This window comes from Trichomonas vaginalis, chromosome III (assembly GCF_026262505.1).
Source record: "Trichomonas vaginalis G3 chromosome III, whole genome shotgun sequence".
Lineage (NCBI taxonomy): Eukaryota > Parabasalia > Trichomonadida > Trichomonadidae > Trichomonas > Trichomonas vaginalis.
The window spans coordinates 17140497-17146218 of record NC_067205.1 but is presented as its reverse complement, the minus strand read 5'-3'; the positions used below and the strand labels follow the sequence as shown (position 1 = coordinate 17146218).

At 33.2% G+C, this 5722-nt stretch overlaps 1 annotated feature.

Moving 5' to 3' along the window:
- Positions 1–5722: part of a mobile genetic element that runs on past both edges of the window.

Sequence of the window (5722 nt, the reverse complement as noted above, 5' to 3'; positions counted from 1 at the left end):
TCTCCAAATTCTCCTGTGTCGGAGTTCTTCAGCATTTTTCCAAGGCTTGTACCTGACGAGAACTCAAAGAACGTTTGTCAAGAACATTACTGCCATGCTGCTCTTCCTTGAGTTCGTCGGTATTTTGGAAGTGTTGCACCTTCGAGTCTTCGGACATAAAAAAATGACACTTTTTCCTATATTAAACACTTTTGGCATTTCTCCATGAGTGAGTTATATTCTGCCCGAACCATTGGTAAGAGAAAGAAGTACCCTTGCTGGCAAAGACAAAAAATAGTTGCCTTAGTTCGTCATTCATTGTACTCGTAATGAATTTCTCATGTACTTCTCTCACGTACATAAAACTCAAGCAAAATGGTATTTTGCTTTAAGAAGCTACCATCTTACTAAGAGCTAAAACTTATTTTATTGAATTTCAGCACAAAAAAATCATGAATTTCCTTAGATAGAAAAATAAAATTAGTTTATTTTTTTTATTTTGTATGTAAAGACAGATATGTCAACAACAGAAGAACACAACAACTCTATCGTTCATGAAGTATTAAATGAAGATACTGAGTACATACAGTTTAAACAAACAACTCGGTCTCATTCGTTCGCGTCAAAGACGATATTGTACCAGATGCAAAGTATTTTGACAGCATGTTTTACTCCAGATACTAGAAACCACTAATGACGATTTTGGGTTAAAACCCAAAGCACTATAATGAACTATTAATGTAGCGAAGCAACAGCTAGACGAATCTTTCGTGTCGCCAAAACTTCTTGAAAATGCGTGAAGAAAATTTGCCAACAGGTTGAGAGGATGTATGTACATGACTTCTTGTAAATTGCTGTTGCAATGTGGGCTTTCGCCTTTATGCTTTGGTATCATTTAACAGACTGCTTGACGAAATTCATAGACAAGAACGTGAAGAGATGGAAAACAAGCTTTTGAAAGCAAAAGATAAGCATTATGCAAGAAAGCAAAGGAAAGAATACCCTACGTTTCGGTACCAAAAGAAAGGAAAAGAGACTAGTTAAGTGATATTGATTTATACTTGAAAGATGAAATGAAGAAGACAGAGATATGGTTAATGTTGATTTAGTCAGAAGAAACAACAAAAGCTTTTACGACCTTGCTAAGATTTACAAATACTTTGACAGAAATTTGTTTCTAGTCGCGAACTTACCGATTTCAATGACACCAATGAAGATGTGGAAACAAATAGTTCTAAGATTATCGTTCCTCAAACACCTCAATGATATAAAGGTTGTACAATTACTTACTTTCAAGAAGACTTACCGCTACCTGAAGAAAAAATAACAGAATTATTTGACAACTTCAAAACAAGCAGAGTAAATGAATCTTTTTTTATTGACTTTTTACAATTTTAAACTTTGTTTGCGTAGATATGAATTCTGAAAGAGTTATGAGGGTCTTGTATGACTTTGTACTTCTCCATTAGTTTCATGTCTGTCAAAACTTACTGCCATGGACTCTTCATAAGTTCCATGAAATCGCTCTTCGTCGACAATCCGGGGGAAAAGTATGTGTATGTCAGTAAAGTATTCCTCTTTAACATCCTTACTAAACTCTTTGGCCTGTCTGTACACAATATGACACTGAGATGCTTAAGTGTCTGAGCTTTTAAGAATCGACACATGTCTTGTTCTCTGTTCTTTAACAAAGGAGAGAAGCAAAGTCTCATAAGATAAAAGACATCTATGCAGGTAAGTCTTCCAATCTAAGGATTGCAATTTTCTTCGAAATGGTATTCTTATCTCTTTCTGGTTTGGTTTCTGAAGTGTTTCTTCTCTAATATCTCTGCATTTTCCTCATTATGGCGTCTTTAACTAAATTTATATACTCATGTATAGCCATTGTACTCACAACACTCTTCTTTGGTACTTTCTTTATTCCAATCTAAACAAACTCAGAGTCCTTTATACATTACTAACATTTAGACTTCTTTATAATTATCTTTGAAACGACATGACGGTTGGTCAAATTGACCAGAAGATCGACAAATACAACTAACTCATAGAATGGGGTTCTTCTCATTCTAGTTCTTGATTGTTGTTGCAGCCATTTTAAAGATAAGTGAAAGTTCATATACCGACCAGGTGGTGCAATTAGGACCTGTTATACCATTCTTGACAAATAAGAACTTGTCATGTATAGGCTTTATCTGAGCATTTTCTAACTTTCCTCTTGCTTCTGTATTAAAACTCTCAAATTCTTTGTCATGTCAGCAACTTTTTTTAACATATTTTTTAGAAAATTAAAATTTTTATCTTATTTAGAAAAGTCTAGCGATTTCGCTCTATATTCGAGTACAAGCCTTTTCGACAGCAAAACATCTGTCGACCATAAAAATCTTACATAGTGAAAACAAGAAAGGTTGGAATTTGTTCTAAAGTTCTGTTTTTGGGAATATGACACAAGAACATAAAACATTAGAGCAGAATCAGTCTTAAATTGTCAATGACCAGGACTTGTTGGACAGAGCATGACGCCATTTGAAGATGATATCCAACAAAACGTTCTTACGAATGCCAAAAGAAGACACATGCGCTGTTCTTGAAGATGAATAGAAAACAGAATAGATGAGCTATTAAAGGACAAAGAACTTTTACATAATATGTTGCTGCCAAATGTGAATAACTCCACCAGAAAAGAAGAAGAAAAAAGAGAAAGAAAAGAAAGGTAGAAGAAGAGAAGAAGAACCTGAAACCAGTTCCAGAGAAAAAGAAATTTGACATTAAAAAATAAAATTTATATTTTAGAACATTCTGGGTCAATGTCAATTTCTCTTCTCTTTAGGAGCTAAACACTGGCTTAGACTCTAAAATCTTTTTACCCAAATTTACCTTGAACTTCTCAACTATCTTAGACTCATTAATATTCTAGTCGTCTGCTTTCTCTTAGGTTACATAAGTTTAACAAGTTTATGTATTGCCTTTGCCTTCTTTAAGTTAACCTTCTGTCAAAACTTTCTTGACTGTTAACAAACTTCTATGTCTAAGTCTTCAAATTTCGCACCATTTTTAGTCACAATAGCAAACTTAACTGGTTCGATGTTCAAACTTTGCTGAATAAAGACTTTTCAAAATGGTAGAAGATAAACATTCAAATATGTGAATGGGTCTAGTTCTTTCTTTAAGTCCTGACATGTACTTGTTTACTGAGATGAATTTTGCCAACTCTTTTTCTATCGGATAAAAAAATATTTTTTTTTAAAATTTACTCAGAAAAATTTTCTTTGTATTACACCATTCTGAACATCTAAAAAGACTTTTGACATTTGCCAAGATGTACGTTTAGAAGCTGCCATATAACCAGACTCTTGACAATATTGTTTATATTCATCTATAAGACTTTTCATCTAAACCTAAGTCGCTTTCTTCTATGAACAGGTTCATAAACACTTTTGTTTGCTTCTAACAATGTTTGTCTCTCTTCGGTATGTGGAATTTGTCTTGGATTGACTTAGAAATATCTTAATGTCATAAAGTATGAGAAAAAGTGGTTTGTAAAGTCAGATGTCAAAGTTTCTGCTAAGTCGTCAAAATATTCTGTATCTTGCATATGAGAATCTGACGTTCTGACAACTACATATCTTCTGTCAGAACTTTCTAACTCATCGGAACAGCATTGTTTGAAACCATAATGAAGTTTGCAACATTTTCACAAACTCTTTGGTCTTTATACTTTCTTTCAACAACTCCCACTTTGTCTGTTATAAGACTCTTCAAGCATCTGAGTTCAAAACTTTTCTGGTATCTATACTTTGAAGTTCATTGCAAACTATAAGTTTCATATTCTCATTTGAAGAGTTAAATTTGCGCACAGATTTTTCTAAGTTTTGTCATATTCAGGGTTCGAATCACCTTCTAATAGTTTTGCATAGATATCTGTAAAGAATGTGTTCTTACCTGTTCCTTGTTTTTCCAATTATAATGAGAGCAGTTTCATTTTTAGCACTTGGATGTTGTAAGATGTTTGCAAACCAACATAAGATATACTCATAAAACTTTTCGTTTCCATTTGCATATAATTTCTTTGACATGGTCTAACCAAGCTTCTATTAATATTTTTCATATCTTTTTTTACTTGTTCGTATTTATATCAGTGAAGATAGAATAGAGTTTGGAGAAGGTGTATAAACTTTATACCTCGAACTGAAAATCTTTCTAACTTTGACAATAAGATATCCCAAGCATCTAACAATCTTCATTCCAACTTGTACGACTTTTATTTCTTAAGTTTCTGTCTACATTCTTGTTCTGAACTATTGTTGCTCTTGGTTTGTTAAAGACAACATCCCATTCTTTCATGAACATAACATTCTGGGCAGATCAACATAAATGACTAAACGTTTCAAATCTCGACTGCTTTGTTATAGTCTCTAAATGGACACATATTTCTGAATGCTTGGAAGTCATAAAATCTGAAACATCTATTCTGTACATTTTTATAAATAAAAAAATAATATTTTTTTATTCTTGACTTTGTTGTTGCATTTGTTGTTCTTGAGCTATTTGTTGTTGAGAGTTGTTCTTGTAATACAATACTTTCAACCAGTTGCATTTCGCAATTCGAACTTTCTGCCGTCATTGACACAATACATAGGACATAAAAGTTTTACAGGAACAAAGTTTGCGTCAACTAATGTCAACGTTATACTTGCCAAATGTTTGAGTTCACTAAGGTTGAAAATTCTGCATCGAATGAACAATAGGCAAACCAGCAGAAAAGTATTGTTTATACGCATAAGTATCTTTTGGTCATAATAGTTTCTGTCGACATTCGAATAACACTTTGAACCTAAGTTTGAAACAATATATAAGATGTGTGTCCCTATGTCAATGGAAAGACATTCCTTGTATGACACCTTTTCCTGTTTAGGAAACTGTTGGTAGTAAAAAACCAGAAATAAGTTTTGTTATAGCTCATATCTTTATAGTAAACTCAGTCGGACATCCAAACATAATGAAACCTGCTCTAGTTGCCAGCACATTGTACACCATGTACTTAGTATTAAATAAGTCAACAAAACCTGTTGGTGGTATATCTGAGTAAGTATCTTCAAAGGAGTATTTTTACCATTCACAACAATAAAGTCTTCTGGTGTCAAAAGAGCAAACAGGCTTTAGTCGTCATTTGTTTAAGGTTAGTTTACAATATCGTCCTTGAGGACTTTGTAAGTTTGTTGTTATAGAATTATATGACTCAGGGTTTTAGTCGTAATAGTATAAACCATTATGTCTTCTGCCATTTACTTAGCAAATAAATTTTAATGAAATGTTGTGGTCGTCAAATATTTTTATAAGTCTGGGAAAACTATATTTTAAGTTCAACGTTTCACCTCCTTTCATAACGTATATCTTGTCAATGGCATTATATGAAACACCACAGCAACTAATGTCGGGTTCTATTTCTTTGATGTTTATATCGTCTGCCTCTGTCAAAAGTTTCAATAGTTCTTTCAAAACTTCATGAGGTGCAATGACATATGAGTTCACTTTTACAGGGTTGTGTTCGACCAAGTTTAACATTATACTTAAAGCTTGACAAATCTTCTCCTGAGTTTGAAGTTTGTCTTTCAGTTGTTGGTAGTCGTTTCGAATATCTGCAACAGAACTTAAGTCTCTGCTAACTTCAGGATATGTTGGTTCTTTTACAGGAACAATTGTATACCATCTTCGTCTTCGTATGGTTTCCCCACTTCAACATCTC